General features: G+C 46.8%; 1 pseudogene; it reads left to right on the top strand.

Annotated features, from left to right (window-relative positions):
* Positions 1-2,018: 2,018 nt before the first annotated feature.
* Positions 2,019-4,541, top strand: LOC100686184 (annotated as a pseudogene).
* Positions 4,542-18,761: the final 14,220 nt, after the last annotated feature.

The following is an 18,761-nucleotide window of genomic DNA, read 5'->3' as shown; positions in this document are numbered from 1 at the left end:
TAGAGTGAAGTTTGGCAGAGGCCCATCAGAGATGGGGCCCTTGGGGGGTGGGGCCATGGGGAGGTGGGGCCATGGGAAGTGGTATGAAACCAGAAAGGGGTTGGCTTAGACAGAAACCAGGAAGAAAGCTTGAGGTGGACAAAGGAAGACTAGTGGGGCCCTTTTTGGGTAAGGAGGTGGACCGAGGGCTGAAATGAGACTTTGTTGGAGATGTTTTTGGCAGCCAGATGTGAATTTAGACCAAGGTCCTGGGTATGGAGGAGGCCCTGGCTGGCAGGAGGAGAGTATGGCAAACCAAGTGGAGCCCAGCCTGTGGTGATTTAGAGGCAAGTCCCAGATCCAGCTAAAGAGCCCACTCAGCAGACCTTTAAATAAAAAGAAAAGCACCACCCCCTAGCTGTCTCTCCCACAATCTCCTACTAGATTCTCTACCACCATCACTCACTCCCCACTCTTAACACCATTCCAGGAATAAAACTAAAAGGGAACTGGCCTAAGCTTTAACAGGGATTCCCTGAAACACTCTTTCACTATTCTTGGCATATACTAACTGAATGTGCATTGAGCATTGTGCTGGAGGAAGCAATGGAAAGATAGAGTCCTTGTCTAGCAGAGCTTCCTGCTCTAAACATTCAAATGATAGGGCTTCCAAGATATACAAATAGGTGACCAAAGGAAGGGGCCTCGTTCTTCCCAGAGCATTAATCCTGAAATAGAAACAAGTCTTGTCAGAGATGGAGAAAATGGGGCCTAATTAGACACCCAGGGATGAATGTACAAGTGATGGACTCAAAATCACTTGAGCCTAAAGAAAAATGGGCACTACTACCTCTACTTGAGGGTGCTGAGTCCTCTACACCCTAAAGGAGATTCCTTAAGGACTCAGGTGAAGGTGGAGGGAGGAGAGAAAAGGGTCGCAGCAGGTCTCTAAAGGGACAGAGTCTGTACTAAATACACTAAGATAGAACATTGAAATTAGAACAGAAAGAAGTGCCCCCCATCTCAGGAAGAACATTCACCTGAGGAAACCTACAGATCCCACTGCCCCTGCCCTAACACATCTCCAGGAAGCAGGGACCAGGGCCCTGACTGAGCACCTCCTGTGTTCCAGGCACTGTGCTGGGGAGGGGGTGAGTGGCCCAGCCTAGACCACAGAGCTAGGATTCCCAGAGGCAAAGGAGCCTGGCAGGATTGGCAGGAGGGCTGTGATGACAGGACAGTAGGGGAGGGGCAGCTGGGTGTGTGATCTGTGTCTATTCCCAGGGTCCTAGGCAGTCTTCCCTGCCTCAAGATGGGATTGTTCCAGATGTGCCTCTGCTTGAGGGAAAGAAGGGCAGGTGCAGGGGAGGGTCTGTGTATCCTGCATCTGGTCCCCAGAGCAATCCCTTCCCCTTCTCCCTGTGCTATTTACTTTCTGATGGGGAGAGGGTGGGAGGCTGGGGGACAGGCCAGGGCCCCAAACATCACCAGTTATGAGAAGAACTTACTGAGGCACGTTTCCTGACTCCATCTCACAGAGCAGCTTAGGTGCTCTGATGTTTCCCCCCAGCTCCCTGGGACCCAGCTGCTTCAGGTGGACTTGCTCCCCCTTCTCCCTGCTGCCCTTGCTATTGAGCCCTGGGCACTATTGCCTCCTCCACATTGGCCATGGAGGCTCTGAAGCCCCCACCTCCTCTCTCTCAGGTTTCCACTCCTTCAGTTAAGTCCACGCCAATGTCTCTTCAACCACCATCACCACAGCCGTGGCCACCCCATGTTGTAACCCCAATCTCAGTGTTCACTGTCACTCAGGCCCATTTGTCTTGAAGAAGAAGACAATGAGCAAAGGAACCTACACATGTGCCTTTGCACCAACAAGTTCCAGAATGGCTACAAGCTCTGGAGGCAGAGGCCATATTCATGGGAACCAAGGCTGTCAGGGCCCCCTGGGTGCTGTGGAGATGCACCATGGTGCCTCTGAGCCTTCTGAGTATCCCCTGCTGATCAGAGCTGGTAGGGAGGAAATGCAGGTACAGGCCATGGAGGGGTCACAGGGAGGACCCAGTGGCCACAGGTGGCTGGTGACCATTACCGCCTCCAGAAAGCATATCCAGGAGAAGCACACCTGTGACATGCCTGGCAAGGCCTTATGCACGGTCTCCTGCCAGAGCCAACAGGAGCTGCAGCACTGCAGACACAAGGACCCAATGAGCTACCTCACTACTCAAGTCCTACAGCTGCTCCCACTGCAGGATAGCTTCTCCTGCCATTCACCTCTACTGTCGCACCCAACAAATGCACTCCACAGACAAGGCTGCTGCCAGGGCTGCCCCAGGCTCCTTCCTGTACCTACCTGGGGGTCCCAGAGGCCCTACGTGGATATGGAAACTGTCTCCCCTGCCCTCCCTCCCATGATGCTGCCATCAAAGGAGGCCTGGGCTCAGCCCTAATGTCTCAGAGTTCATGCAGTCTGGCACTCCCAGTGCTGGGGACTGGGAACCAATGAAAAGGAGAAACTGAGGCAGGCAGGCAAGGGCGGCTGGCCAGCTCCGAGGGATGTGCTGGAACAGCCTGGTTAGGGTTCCCATAGAGGAGAGGGAGGAGAAGTTTAGGCCTGGGACTCTGTCTGCACCATGCACAGAGTGAGCAAAATAACCTATTAGTGGCTGCCCATTAATTTGGGGACACACATCTGTTATGAAACACACTGAACCAGACTTGGGACTGCAGAAACTTCCTCCCCTGAAGAGATGGGCTTAATTTTACAGAAATAAATTTAGAAGGCACTTTGGAAAGGATTTCCCTAGAGCTAAGGTAAGTAAACGCTAGAGCCAGAGAAACACACACACAGAACCCAAACGGAAAAAAGGGTTGTGCTACTTCCTTGCCTGTGACATGGACCTCTGAGTGACATGTCCCACATCAGGGAATACAAAACAGTCTCTCTAAACATTAGGAAAGTAATTCCCCAGCATCCCTGAGCTACAAGAGGGCGATGACTTTTCCCCTCCCCAGTCATGGCAGACATTCTAAGGAAGGAGGACATAGTCTGGAGTTAAGAGCCCACCTACAAATGCCTAGTTTGCTGTCCTGTCTCCCAAGGCCTCCCTCTCCTGGTGGATCTCCACCTGTCTGCACCTCTCTGTGTCCATTCTTTGGACTCCCTCTGTGAACCCAGCCCAGGGGGAAGGAAAGCATCCCAAGGGAAGAGGACACCACCCTGTTCTCTGAGATGTGAGTCGAGAGACACACAACACAACAAACCCTGGCAAATGAAAAGGTTGGAAGAGGAAAAGGAGGAAGAAGGAGAAGGAGAAGAACAAGAATGAGAAGAAGGAAGAGGAGGAGGGTGATGGTGGAAGAGTAAAGCACTGCTGTTTCATCTGGTTTCCTTGAATCCAGCTAGATATCTATCAAATCTTTCTGAACACCTGCAAACTCAACCAGAGCTATAAGAAAAGAATAACTGCAACTCCTCCTAGGCAGATCTGCAGGTCGTCCCTCCCACCCTGCTGAAGTGAGCAGCTGGACCACAGAATTACTTAGAAGCTGCGGCTGTAGGCAGATTGGGCAGAGTGCGAGCCCACGGTGAAGAGGCAGTGGCTTCTGTGTGTGCAGTTTGCTTGGGTAGTGAGGTAAGACACTGCAGTGGCTCAGCACTACCTGGCCTAGAACAACTGGGAGATGGAAAGAGCGATGAACTCCTACTTCAATCTGCCAGTGCAGGAGAGCACCAAGGAGAGCTGCCAAGAGACCTTGATGGGGCCAGAGTCCTGTCCAGAGTCCTAATGGATGAAGAGACAACTGATTTAGATAGTTCTAAAACTAGCACATCTGAAAGGAGTCAGCAAGAAGATGACAGCATATTCTCCTTCATCACATGGTATGCTGATGGATTGAATCTAAACAATCTACAAGAGAGGTCTCAAGAGGTGTGTTCCTATTTAACTTTGTACAGCCCAGATGTGGTATTTCTACAGGAAGTTATTCCCCCAAATTGTAGCAACCTAAAGAAGCGAATAAGTAGTTGTGAGATTATTACAGGTCATGAAGAAGGGTATTTCACAGCTTATATATGTGTTGAAGAAATTGAGAGTGAAATTTAAAAGCCAGGAAATCATCCCTTTTCCAAATTCAAAAATGATGAGAAACCTTTTGTGTGTATACACAAGTGTGTCGGGAAATGAAGTTCGCCTTAAGACTCAGTTGGAGAGCACAAGAAAGCATTCTAAGAAACAAATGAATCAGTTAAAAATAGTTTTAAAGAGGGACACCTGGGTGGCTCAGTGGTTGAACTTCTGCCTTCGGCTCAGGGCATGATCCTGGAGTCCGGGTATCGAGTGCCACATGGCACTCCACTTGATGAGCCTGCCTCTTCCTCTGCCTATATCTCTAATTCTCTATGTCTCTCATGAATAAGTAAATAAAATCTTGAAAAAATAGTTTTAAAGAAAATGCAAGAGGCTCCAAAGTCAGCTACTGTTATATTTACAGGAGATACAAATTTAAGGAATCACAATATGAATGACAAAATCAATTCTGTGCTTGTGGGCAGAAATTAAATGAGAGATGAAAGGCTGTCAGGACTTCACTTCTGAAGTGAAGGCAGTATCTTAGAGTGGAGCTCTCCTTCTCTTTGTGATTTTATGTCCTTGTACATAGATTATTTTTTAAAAAGTCAAACTGACTATTGGACTGTGTGCAAATCAGTGATCATGGTAGCTGTTTTGTGGTACCTGGTTGACTAACTGACCTGCTCAAGAGAAAAATTCTGTTTTTCAACAAATGGTGATGTGAAAACTTGATACTTACATGCAAAAGAAAAAACAAAGTTGCATCCTTACTTTATACCCCGTACAAAAGTTTATTCAAAATGGATCAACAACCTACACATAAGAGCTAAAACTATAAAACTCTTGGAAGAAAACAAAGGGGAAAATCTTCAGGACGTTGGATTTGGCAACAACTTCTTGGATATGACAGGAAAAGCACAGATAACAAAAAAAAAGATAAGATTAACTTTATCACAATGAAAAACTTTTGTGCATCAAAGGAAATGATCACAGAATGAAAATGCAGCCCATGGGATGGAAAAAATATTTGGAAATTCTATCAATGACAAGTGAGTAATAATAATATAATTAATATAATATTGATGGGGGGAGGGGCAAGATTGCAGAAGAGTAGGGTCCCCAAGTCACCTGTCCCAACCAAATTACCTAGATAAACTTCAAATCATCCTGAAAATCTATGAATTCGGCCTGAGATTTAAAGAGAGAACAGGTGGAATGCTACAGTGAGAAGAGTTCATGCTTCTATCAAGGTAGGAAGACGGGGTAAAAGAAATAGAGAAACAAAAGGCCTCCAAGGGGGAGGGGCCCGCGAGGAGCCGGGCTGAGGCCAGGGCGAGTGTCCCCAGGACAGGAGAGCCCCGTCCCGGAGAAGCAGGAGCTGCACCAACCTTCCAGGGCGGAAAGGGGCTCGCAGGGAGTTGGAGCAGGACCCAGGAAGGCGGGGATGCCCTCGGGCTCCCGGGGACACTAACAGACACCTGCGCCCCGGGACAGTGCGCCGAGCTCCCTAAGGGCTGCAGCGCGCATGGCGGGACCCGGAGCAGCTCGGGGGGCTCGGGGGCGGCTCCGCGGAGGGGGCTGCGGGGCGGGAGCAGCTCGGGGGGGCTCGAGGGCGGCTCCACGGAAGGGGCTGCGGGGCGGGAGCAGCTCGGGGGGCTCAGGGGCAGCTCCGTGGAGGGGGCTGCGGGGCGGGAGCAGCTCGGGGGGCTCAGGGGCAGCTCCGTGGAGGGGGCTGCACCACCGGGAGCACGAATCCAACAGCGCAGGCCCTGGAGCACTGGGCACAGGGACACAGCCCAGGATCCGGCCTCCCCCGGGACAGGCAGAGGCTGGGAGGGCCCAGGACAGCAAGGACACTCCTGCCTCAAGCTGAGCAGATCAGCGGCCCCACCCCGGAACCTCAAGGCCCTGCAGACAGAGAGCTCTGTGGTTACTGTGGGAGCTGACTCCAGGGCTCCAGAGCTGCCCCGCCACTGTGGTTGTTCCTCCTGGGGCCTCACGGGGTAAACAACCCCCACTGAGCCCTGCACCAGGCAGGGGCACAGCAGCTCCCCCAAGTGCTAACACCTGAAAATCAGCACAACAGGCCCCTCCCCCAGAAAACCAAATTAATAAACTCAAATTAATAAAATCATTAATGAGAAAGGAGAGATCACTACCAACACCAAGGAAATACAAAGGATTTTAAAAACATATTATGAACAGCTATGTGCCAACAAATTAGGCAATCTAGAAGAAATGGACACATTCCTGGAAAGCCACAAACTACCAAAACTGGAACAGGAAGAAATAGAAAACCTGAACAGGCCAATAACCAGGGAGGAAATTGAAGCAGTCATCAACAACCTCCCAAGACACAAAAGTCCAGGGCCAGATGGCTTCCCAGGGGAATTCTATCAAACGTTTAAAGAAGAAACCATACCTATTCTACTAAAGCTGTTTAGAAAGATAGAAAGAATATAAATAATAGTGAAAGGGAAAATAAGGGAAGGGGGAAGAAATGTGTGGGAAATATCAGAAAGGGAGACAGAACGTAAAGACTGCTAACTCTGGGAAACGAACTAGGGGTGGTAGAAGGGGAGGAGGGCGGGGGGTGGGAGTGAATGGGTGACGGGCACTGGGTGTTATTCTGTATGTTAGTAAATTGAACACCAATAAAAAAATAAATTAAAAAAAATTTAAAAAAATTAAAAAAAAAAAAAAAGAAAGAGATGGAGTACTTCCAAATTCATTCTATGAGGCCAGCATCACCTTAATTCCAAAACCAGACAAAGACCCCACCAAAAAGGAGAATTATAGACCAATATCCCTGAGGAACATGGATGCAAAAATTCTCAACAAGATACTAGCCAATAGGATCCAACAGTACATTAAGAAGATTATTCACCATGACCAAGTAGGGTTTATTCCCAGGACACAAGGCTGGTTCAACACTCGTAAAACAATCAATGTGATTCATCATATCAGCAAGAGAAAAACCAAGAACCATATGATCCTCTCATTAGATGCAGAGAAAGCATTTGACAAAATACAGCACCCATTCCTGATCAAAAATTTCAGAGTGTAGGGATAGAGGGACCATTCCTCAACATCTTAAAAGCCATCTACGAAAAGCCCACAGCAAATACCATTCTCAATGGGAAGCACTGGGAGCCTTTACCCTAAGATCAGGAACAAGACAGGGATGTCTACTCTCATCACTGCTATTCAACATAGTATTGGAAGTCCTAGCCTCAGCAATCAGACAACAAAAAGACATTAAAGGCATTCAAATTGGCAAAGAAGATGTCAAACTCTCCCTCTTCACCGATGACATGATACTCTACATAGAAAACCCAAAAGACTCCACCCCAAGATTGCTAGAACTCATACAGCAATTTTGTAGCGTGGCAGGATACAAAATCAATGCCCAGAAATCAATGGCATTTCTATACACTAACAATGAGACTGAAGAAAGAGAAATTAAGGAGTCAATCCCATTTACAATTGCACCCAAAAGCATAAGATACCTAGGAATAAACCTCACCAAAGAGGTAAAGGATCTATACCCTAAAAACTATAGAACACTTCTGAAAGAAATTGAGGAAGACACAAAGAGATGGAAAAATATTCCATGCTCATGGATTGGCAGAATTAATATTGTGAAAATGTCAATGTTACCCAGGGCAATATACACGTTTAATGCAATCCCTATCAAACTACCATGGACTTTCTTCAGAGAGTTAGAACAAATTATTTTAAGATTTGTGTGGAATCAGAAAAGACCCCAAATAGCCAGGGGAATTTTAAAATAGAAAACCATTGCTGGGGGCACCACAATGCCAGATTTCCGGTTGTACTACAAAGCTGTGGTCATCAAGACAGTGTGGTACTGGCACAGAAACAGACACATAGGTCAATGGAATAGAATAGAGAACCCAGAATTGAACCCTGAACTTTATGGTCGACTAATATTCGATAAAGGAGGAAAGACTATCCATTGGAAGAAAGACAGTCTCTTCAATAAATGGTGCTGGGAAAATTGGACATCCACATGGAGAAGAATGAAACTAGACCACTCTCTTTCACCATACACAAAGATAAACTCAAAATGGATGAAAGATCTAAATGTGAGACAAGCTTCCATCAAAATCCTAGAGGAGAACACAGGCAATACACTTTTTGAACTCAGCCACAGTAACTTCTTACAAGCTATATCCATGAAGGCAAAAGAAATAAAAGCAAAAATGAACTATTGGGACTTCATCAAGATGAGAAGCTTTGGCACAGCAAAAGGATACAGTCAACAAAACTAAAAGACAACCTACAGAATGGGAGAAGAGATTTGCAAATGACATATCAGATAAAGGGCTAGTTTCCAAGATCTATAAAGAACTTCTTAAACTCAACACCAAAGAAACAAACAATCCAATCATGAAATGGGCAAAAGACATGAACAGAAATCTCACAGAGGAAGACATAGACATGGCCAGCAAGCACATGAGAAAATGCTCTGCATCACTTGCCATCAGGGAAATACAAATCGAAACCACAATGAGATACCACCTCACACCAGTGACAATGGGGAAAATTAACAAGGCAGGAAACCACAAATGTTGGAGAGGATGCGGAGAAAAGGGAACCCTCTTACACTGTTGGTGGGAATGTGAACTGGTGCAGCCACTCTGGAAAACTGTGTGGAGGTTCCTCAAAGAGTTACAAATAGACCTGTCCTACGACCCAGCAATTGCACTGTTGGGGATTTACCCCAAAGATACAAATGCAATGAAACGCCGGGACACCTGCACGCCGATGTTTCTAGCAGCAATGTCCATAACAGGCAACTGTGGAAGGAGCCTCAGTGTCCATCGAAAGATGAATGGATAAAGAAGATGTGGTCTGTGTATACAATGGAATATTACTCAGCCATTATAAATGACAAATACCCACCATTTGCTTCAATGTGGATGGAACTGGAGGGTGTTATGCTGAGTGAAGTAAGTCGATCGGAGAAGGATAAACATTATATGTTCTCATTCATTTGGGGAATATAAATAACAGTGAAAGGGAATATAAGGGAAGGGAGAAAAAGTGTGTGGGAAATATCAGAAAGGGAGACAGAACATGAAAGACTCCTAATTCTAAGAAACGAACTAAGGGTGGCGGAAGGGGAGGAGGGCGGGTTGGGGGTGAATAGGTGATGGGCACTGACGGGGGCACTTGACGAGATGAGCACTGGGTGTTATTCTGTATGTTGGTAAACTGAACACCAATAAAAATAAATTTATTATTAAAAAAAACAAAAACAGAAAAAAACTAACTAAAATAACTTATGGTCACCTACGTTAGATATTCTTAATAGTTTGAGGTGTCACTCAGCATGACCAAGGAGGGCAGGGCGTTTGTGAGAAGGGCAACCTTACTCTTGAGCTAGCAAGATAAATGTGTTATCCCAACAGGAAGCAGAGTCAGGAAAGGGTTAGTGGGTATAAAAGCTCCAGGTACCAGTCTCTGATTCCTTTTACCCACTCCCAATTCTTTCCAAAGAGGCTACTGTACAAGAGACAGAAACGATTGTTACCAACTTTTGCCAGGAGGAGGAGGCAAGAAAGTAGTCAAAGGAAGACCCTGGTAATGACAGAGCTGGCTGAGGCAGCTGGGATACTGGCAAACTGCCTTCTCCTCACAGCCTGAGTTGTGTTCAGCCTTAGAGCAGGAATCCAGGAATGACTGGGGGACTAAGGGTTGCTCTCCCTCCTTCCTATCCTTGTAACTTATCTACATCTCCTACCTAGTCAGTTATTCCTGCCTTCTTTCTAGGTTATGTCCACTTACTCTGTTCCTCTCAACCTTCTTTATGTATGATTCCAACTTTCAAGAGATAAGAAGATAAGTTTTAAGGGCAGCATCTGTGAAGGAGTGGGATATGGACCCAGCAAGAGGCATGGTGGTCAGACACCAGGAAGAACCTGATAGGCACTGACGAACTGGCCTCAGCTCCTCCTGACTTATCTTCCCTAATAGATTGTGCTGAGGTAAAAGTGACAGAGACTTCAATAAAATTGGTTAGGTTAAGGGGGTCCAGAAGCCCTCTTAGCCTGATGTCTGGCCTTAACACTATCCTAATTATGAGGAATCACTGGCAAGTTGGGGAGGACTTGTCTGGGGATAATGGTGTCCGCAGATGCATTCTTTAACCAGTCATAAGGAAAGTGGGGCCATCCACCACTTCCACAAGTCACAGCCTCATGAAGTGGAATGAGCTCTGGCATTTAAGGAGGTTTTATTTCTCAGCCTCATAGAACTGGTGAAGGTGATAGTTGAATTACGTAGTTGCCCAGGAGTCCATCCCATTGTTCAGTTGTTCAACAGTCCTCATATGCCCATCGGGTCCTGTTATTATCTCCATAGAGTTATAAGCACAAAGATTGTCTATATATGAGTTACTATGATAATTTCTCTGAAGTATTCCTCAAGTTATCTAGCTTAGGCAAACAACAAATGTTCAAAGACAATTAATCAGAACTAGAATTTAACATCCACAGAGGTGTGTTATTGAAACATAATATTGTCTTTAAAATCATCCTCAATTCCAAATAAAGCCATATAGAGTCTAATTTATTTGGAAGACAAGTCCAATTTTAATAATATTGGCCTAATTATTTACAGAAGAATAGTGTTTGACCTTATAGGTTCTTTCAGACTTGCTTCGCTGGAACTTTTCATAAGAAATCTCTTGATTGAACTTTTTAATAGCCTCTGGAGGCCAGAATACAAACCAACTACTTGCCATCAGACTTGCCTGCAATATCCATAGATTTGGGTGAAGTCCTCCTCTTGAGGTGCCCCAAATATTATGAGGTTTCCTACACCTGCCAAGAAGTGACATTCTTTCCTCACCTACTAAGGCTGCTGACAGCTGTTAAGCAAGGGATCTGGCCAGCATTTCCCAGGGGCTTTATGGGCTCTACAAATTCAAACTTAGTTTCTTAAAGTTGTCTGGTCCTAATTCATCTCTGCATGTCTCTCAAATATGAATCCCAGTCACAGCCCTGGCAAAGTAACCAATGTTTCCAGTGTTGTCCTGTTACAAGGAGAACAGATTCTTATTGAACACCTACAAATATCTACAATTGCCATGAAAGAAAAGAATTACAAAGAGTTTCTGAACTCTTGAGGTTCAGAGAAGTTAAATATTTCAATTTGTTCAGGAAGCAACATTTCACCATGTGTCTGTAAGTCATAGATACCTTAAGAGAAAGTTTCCTTAAATATGGAAGAGCCAGCATTAGAAAGGCAGCAATGTTTCTTTTTCTTAAGATTTATTTATTTATGAGAGAGAGAGAGAGAGAGAGAGAGAGCAGAGACACAGTCAGAGGAAGAAGCAGGCTCCATGCAGGGAGCTCAACGTGGGACTTGATCCCGGGTCTCCAGGATCACGCCCTGGACTGAAGGCGGCGCTAAAACGCTAAGCCACCGGGGAGCCCTCAAACAAGATTCATAAAAAGTATAATCATATAAAAATAGAGAAAGGTATTATAAGGGAAAGGGGGGGAACTGAGTGGGAAAAATTAGAGAGGGAGACAAACCATGAGAGGCTCTTAACTCTGGGAAATGAACAAAGGGTTGTGGAAGGGGAGGTAGGCGGGGGGATGGGGTAACTGGGTGACAGGCACTGAGGAGGGCACTTGATGCGATGAACACTGGGTGTTACACTATATGTTGGCAAATTGAAGTTCAATAAAAGCAAATTAAAAATAAAATAAAATGCAGAAGAATGAAACTAGACCACTCTCTTTCACCATACACAAAGATAAACTCAAAATGGATGAAAGATCTAAATGTGAGACAAGATTCCATCAAATCCTAGAGGAGAACACAGGCAACACCCTTTTTGAACTCGGCCACAGTAACTTCTTGCAAGATACATCCATGAAGGCAAAAGAAACAAAAGCAAAAATGAACTATTGGGACTTCATCAAGATAAGAAGCTTTTGCACAGCAAAGGATACAGTCAACAAAACTAAAAGACAACCTACAGAATGGGAGAAGATATTTGCAAATGACATATCAGATAAAAGGCTAGTTTCCAAGATCTATAAAGAACTTCTTAAACTCAACACCAAAGAAACAAACAATCCAATCATGAAATGGGCAAAAGACATGAACAGAAATCTCACAGAGGAAGACATAGACATGGCCAGCAAGCACATGAGAAAATGCTCTGCATCACTTGCCATCAGGGAAATACAAATCGAAACCACAATGAGATCCCACCTCACACCAGTGACAATGGGGAAAATTAACAAGGCAGGAAACCACAAATGTTGGAGAGGATGCGGAGAAAAGGGAACCCTCTTACACTGTTGGTGGGAATGTGAACTGGTGCAGCCACTCTGGAAAACTGTGTGGAGGTTCCTCAAAGAGTTACAAATAGACCTGCCCTACGACCCAGCAATTGCACTGTTGGGGATTTACCCCAAAGATACAGATGCAGTGAAACGCCGGGACACCTGCACCCCGATGTTTCTAGCAGCAATGTCCACAATAGCCAAACTGTGGAAGGAGCCTCAGTGTCCATCGCAAGATGAATGGATAAAGAAGATGTGGTCTGTGTATACAATGGAATATTACTCAGCTATTAGAAATGACATATACCCACCATTTGCTTCAACGTGGATGGAACTGGAGGGTATTATGCTGAGTGAAATGAGTCAATCAGAGAAGGACAAATAGTGTATGTTCTCATTCATTTGGGGAATATAAATAATAGTGAAAGGGAATACAAGGGAAGGGAGAAGAAATGGGTAGGAAATATCAGAAAGGGAGACAGAACATAAAGACTCCTAATTCTGGGAAACGAAGTAGGGGTGGTGGAAGCGGAGGAGGGCGGGGGGTGGGGGTGAATGGGTGACAGGCACTGAGGGGGGCACTTGACGGGATGAGCACTGGGTGTTATTCTGTATGTTGGTAAATTGAACACCAATAAAAAATAAATTTATTATTAAAAAAATAAAATAAGTTTTAGCTAAAAATTAAAAATAAAAACTATAATCATCTCCCTCCATTCATTCAGCCCCAGTGTAACTAATTCTTATTTCTCTTTGAATGCAGGTTTCCCATTAGGTCCAGAAATTTTTACCCAGTTTAGTTTTGTTTCTGTTTTTGTTTTTGTTTTTTTGTTTTTTTGTTTGTTTTTGCTTTTAAAGAAAAGGACCCTGCATTTATCAAAAATCCTTTCAGCGACTCTCCCTGAAAAGGAAACTCATTTTGCAAGGGCATTAATATAATAAATGTTAATAATAGAAAACTCAAAAGTGGACATGGTTCAAGATCTGGTGAAAGTTCACGATAATGCAGTTGTCAAAGAAATCTGGTTATGTCTGTGACACACAACTTTTCATAATTAGAATGTCAAGTGGTGACCTTATACCAGGACATATTAACACTTCAGGAATTTCCTCTTTTTCTAGAACAGTTATAGTCTGTATTCATACAGTAAGCCTCCCATGTAATTTAGCATACCAAATACACAAGTCTAATTTGCCAAAAAGATTTCATTTACAATTCAAATTTTGGGGAGTTTGTTCAAAACCTCAGAAAACTCTGAAGCACACACTTAAATAGGATTACAAATCAGTACAAAGCTTAATATTATCTATTTAGCCAAGCTGACAGTAAGAGATTCTACATAAGTATATGATTGTTAACAAAAATAGGCTCCTTTAATATTGAGAAGTTTTAATTCTCTGAAGTAACCAAAAACCTGCTAAAACATAGAAAACATTGTTTTGTTTTGCTTTCTGATTCTTTTCAGACCTTTTCAGCCTTTATTTAACATATGTCCTGATGAATTTTCTTTGGGAAAATAAGGAGTGTTTCCATCTTCCTAGGCAAAAGTTCAGACAACATACAAAAACAAAACCATGACTAAATGAGGCCCAGAGGACCTCTGTTGGCATTCCCTTTTCCCGAAAAGTTGAGGCCTTTACCAACTGAACCAAATGCCTTTCTAATTTCTGGTTCCTCCTCCAAAGTCAGAGTTCCACTGACGGAACCAGAGGGCTCCCTGACAAGCTGAAAGAGCCAAACCCCAAACCCCTATCTGGAGGCAACTCAATGGGAAGAAGAGACCAGGAGGGCCATTTCATGGTCATCTTTCCTCTGAGCTTGACATACATGGCAATGTTGTGTCACAGTAAAAATAATATCTTTCTTAGTCATAGATTCCTGCCTTCCACTTACTCAAATTTGGCCAACTGAAATAGAGAAGGAACACTCATTATACACAAATTTAATACAACACAACACAACCTTCACTTTCTGCACACACACCAAAACAGATCTGTTCCAAATTCCAAATAAGTGAACATTATTCGAGTCCCTTATAGTTTCTCCCAAAACTGTGCCTTTCTAATGGAAATGCATGGACAAGGAAACAGAAGATGATGCATCAGGAATGAGCAACTTGCATTGGTATGAACTCCTCGGGATGTATCTTGTCGAGAAGCTGCTCAGCTTCCCCAAATACCCCTTTCTTTACCACTACAACCAAAAAGTGAAATCGGCAGCTGGCATGAAGAGGGTATTAGCAGGGACTTTCTCTCAGACAGAATAGTCTGGGCAGCTGCCATGTAGATCCCTCAGATTCCCTCCCAGAGACCAACTAACCTGGAGCAGCTAACCTCCAGGGGCATTGGCTCCTGGCTGGCTTGCCAAAATTTGCTGCTGAAGCCAAGTTGAGCTGCCTATTGCCCCAAAAGCTAATGCTCAAGAGATGGGCTTTGATTGGAATGTAATATGAGCTCTACTCAGGGGCTCAGCCACCTGGGGAGAGGCTGGACTCTTGTCCAAAGTCCAACTCCCAGATTTCTGCCTAGCCCTGGGGTTCTTAGTTTAGAGTGGTTAAGCAGTAAAGAAGTCCAGTGGTTCCTAACATTTCTTGATTACATGAAGACTGATGATACCAGCTAGATATATTATCTCAGTGCTGGGCAGTTGTGCAAGGAGATCTGGTTCCTTGGTGCACAGGATTGGGGGATATTGTACAACAGCCTTTGGATTCTTTTTCATGATGTGTAGAAGAGCTCTGTTCTGTTCTTTTCTAGGAAAGGATGCATGATCTACAAGGATACAAAAAAAGGTTAATCACAGGGGCTCAGAGTGCAGGCTAAAGCTTAAAGATTAGGAGGTCAATGTTCCTTGGAATGGATCCTTTTGGGGTGATTAAGCCCTTCAGGCTCTTCTGATGTGTGGGCTCAGCACTCCCTTGGGAAGATTTGGGAAGATTTGGGCCATCTGCATTAAAGGTTATTAGGGGAAACTGACAGTTCAAAGGGTCAAGAGGCATGGTGGACATAGGTGGGGAGAGCCACGTTTCGGGAAAGGGAGTTCTATGTTGGGACCACATCAGAGATTTCCTTAGGTGGGCACCTGAGGGTGTTAGGCTGAAGGAGATGGAGTTCCCATTCAAGAGACAGGAGGACTGGAAGTGTGTTGGAGAGACACTCAGCACAGGGGCTAAAGGATGAAATGGGGTCACTTTCCATGAGTGGACACATTACTGATGGAAGTTTTACCTGTCCTTTAATCATCACAGAATTATTAGGAAAATTTTAGTAATCCCATTTTACAGGTGGTGAAACGGAGGCTCAGAGAGGTTCTAGCCAGTGCCAAAGGTAACACAGCATATGAAGAGGCAAATTCAGGAATGTGAACTCTGGTCCTTGGCTCCTGAGCTCTTGCTCTTTCCACCACACCATTGGGCAGAAAAGCCTTATTCTTTTATGTGCCTGCCTCAGCTGCAGGCCTGGGGGTGGGGTGCAGTTGTGGGGGCTGGCAGATAGGTGCTTAAAAGTGTCTATTATATGAAGGATGCATTCACTCTATAGATCGCACTTCCACAGTGTGGACCCCAGTCCTCGAGACTCTGGTGGCAGGAAGGGGGATACAGCAGAGGAGCTCCAGTGTGGGCCTGGAAACTGGAAATAGGTGTCCTGTGGGTTTCCCTGCTTTCCCCTGGACATTCTAGACCTCTAGACTCTAGAGGACTGGGTTCCGGGGCCTTCGAAGGAAGGAAGAGAGTGGTGTGTATATGTGCACAGGCGTGTTTCATGGGTGTATGAGAATGTGTAAGTCTGGGTGTACAGGCCTGTCTGTAACTGTATGAGCTTTGACATGTGTATTTCTGTTACATATAAGTGAGAATGTTTTGACATATATTTTTGTATACATATCTATTTTGAGGGCATGCATTTGTATGTATGTATGAGTGTGAGAATCTGTGTGTATGGAAATGCATGGGTGTAGGGGTGTGAGTCCTGGGGGTGGAGGATGGGAGCCTGAGCAGGGGGTGCCTCTGCCCTGCCAGGCACAGGGGGAGGGCATTAGGGTCCCGGGTCTGAGGCTGGGTGCAGACTGGGGCCTGAGGCCTGCACTCAGGGCTGCATGGGAAGAGCTCAGAGGCCCTGCTCTGACCAGGGAGGGCCATAAAGCGGGCGTAAGGGCAGAAGGGAGGCCAGACAGTGGGGGTCCAGGCCAGATCTCTCCCTGCCCCCACCCCCAGGATCTGGAAATGAGGGCACCAGGATGCAGATCCGCTCTAGCTACCCCCATTCTGCCTGAGGACCTTAGGGTCCCCAGAAGACTTTGTGTGCCACCTTCCGAGGCTGAGATGACCTGAATCAGAGTGGAAACATCTGTCTCAAGTCAGTCCTACCCAGACAGGTCCAGAATAAGTCTTTGTCCCCTCGAGGCATCTGGTATGAATTCTTGCTGAATATCATACAAGGTGGGCCCTCAGACCCCTTGTTCTGGGAAGTTCTTACTGAGTCTAACTCAAATCCCCTTGTGGCACTTCCAGTCCTATCCACTGAAACTGAGTTTGTGAAGTTGGACCCACACCCCACCCTCCAGCATGGAATGGTTTCTTCTGGATAGGGACGTGGGTTAGAGTGTAGGGACCCTGAGAGGAGAGAATGTGGGGTAAAGCCTGGTGGGTCGCAGGGGGTCAGACCTTTCCTGGGCCGGAGGCCCTGATGAGCAGGGCAGATCCAGAGCAGGGAGCTCAGAGACCACCAGGAGCAGCACTCCCACCTGCAGACAGGAGCCGAGGCCCCCGGGGTGGGAACACTCAGTGTCCCCTGCTCGGTGATGGCCGCCTCAGGCAAACAGGCCCCGACCCTGGTCCAGGAGTCCTTCATGTGTCCCAGCTGGAGGCCCCTAGACTCTGTCCTCTTCTATTGGCTTTATGGGATGGGGAGAGGGGAGGAGTACTCCAGCTAGACTGGGGTACTCTCCCCCCTTCCTCCACCTCCAGTGACTCCTGCCCAGCCTTCGCAGCTGGGCTTCAGGGCTTCCTGCCCACTGACACCTGTCCCTGGTCCTTCCCGCCCTCCCTCCACAGGCTCCCTGCATCTGGTCTCTTAGCTCCCCCTGGCAGCCTCCTGCCTCCTCCTAGCCTTATAGCCTGTCCCCACTCTGAGCCATCCTCTCTCCTCCTCTCCTGCAGACCAACCTCTCAGCTCCTTGCAAACTCGCCCCATCCTCTCCTCTGGGAAGTCTTGCGGGATTAATTCCTCTGGTTCTGGACCCCACACTGTTTCTATCTGAACCACTGCCAGGGTACCTGCAGGCCGGTCCTGTTCCTCTGTCTTCTCCTTCCTGGCTGTGTGCCTGGTCCCTGCTCCCCCTCTGTCCTCACCCCCTCTACATACAGCTGTGCCCCCATAGGCAGGGCTGGGTTTCCCCTCGACCCCCTCCAGGCACCAGGAGGACCAGGACTGCCCTGGACAATTGCCTGGGCCCCTCTCCATGTTCTGTGCTCAGGGAATAGCAGAGAAGATGGTGTACAGCCTGGGCTCATCCCGAGGGGGGAGGGGGCAGTGTGGACCCTCCCCTGTCTCTATCCTCTTTTATTGAGGTGTAGGCCTTCCCTGGCCCCATCCTCCTGTCCTTGTCTGCCTCTGACCCAGTGCACAGGCCTGTGGAGACGGAGGCCCCTGACCCCCTGGGATGTTGGCCTGGGGTGGGAAGCAGCAGGCAGGCCCACTGACATTTCTCAACCTGAGCCTCAGCTGCCCCTGGGCACCTGCTTCCTGGTTGGGGCTCTGCACACCTGTGCTCTCCCAGGCTCCTCTTCCAGGCTCCCTTCCTTCCTCCCCTCCCTCCTCATGCAGCCCACCTGTCCCCACTGCCTGGGCTCCTTCAGCCCACTCTGCCTCTCCTGAGAACCTTGGGGTTGGCCTGCTGCCTGGAGAGGAGGGTTAGTGGTGGTGATGCAGGTGGAGGGGAGGGGCCTGGCTCTAGGCATCACCCTAGTTTGAGGACTGTCTCTGTGTGGGTTGCTCCCTTGTGGCCTTTCCCAGAGCTGCATGGTAGGGGTCCCAGTGCTGAGATGGAGGGGGAGGATGTCCTCTGGGCCTGTTGGGGGAGGGCAGCAGGCCTCAGGGACCCTGGAGGCTTCCTCAGGGATCTTTCAATTCCTGGTTGACAGGGGAGTAGAGACCTGGGAGGGGGGGAGGGGGGAGAGCAAATCAGCATGGACACATCTACAGGGGGACATTGAAACTCTGTAAGCGACCAAGGTCCTAGTCAAATTCTTCCTTCCCAAAAGAGCCCTAAAGGGAAACAATGTGAAACTACAGCAAGAGGAGCTGACATCTGACCTGAGAGGAACTTCCCAGGCAATCCCGAAGTGCATTTGGACGCCACTGCTTCTGAAATGTGCAC

This window comes from Canis lupus, chromosome 27, assembly GCF_011100685.1.
Source record: "Canis lupus familiaris isolate Mischka breed German Shepherd chromosome 27, alternate assembly UU_Cfam_GSD_1.0, whole genome shotgun sequence".
Classification (NCBI taxonomy): domain Eukaryota; kingdom Metazoa; phylum Chordata; class Mammalia; order Carnivora; family Canidae; genus Canis; species Canis lupus.
The sequence above is the reverse complement of the archived record's forward strand: the minus strand, read 5'-3'. Positions and strand labels throughout refer to the sequence as shown.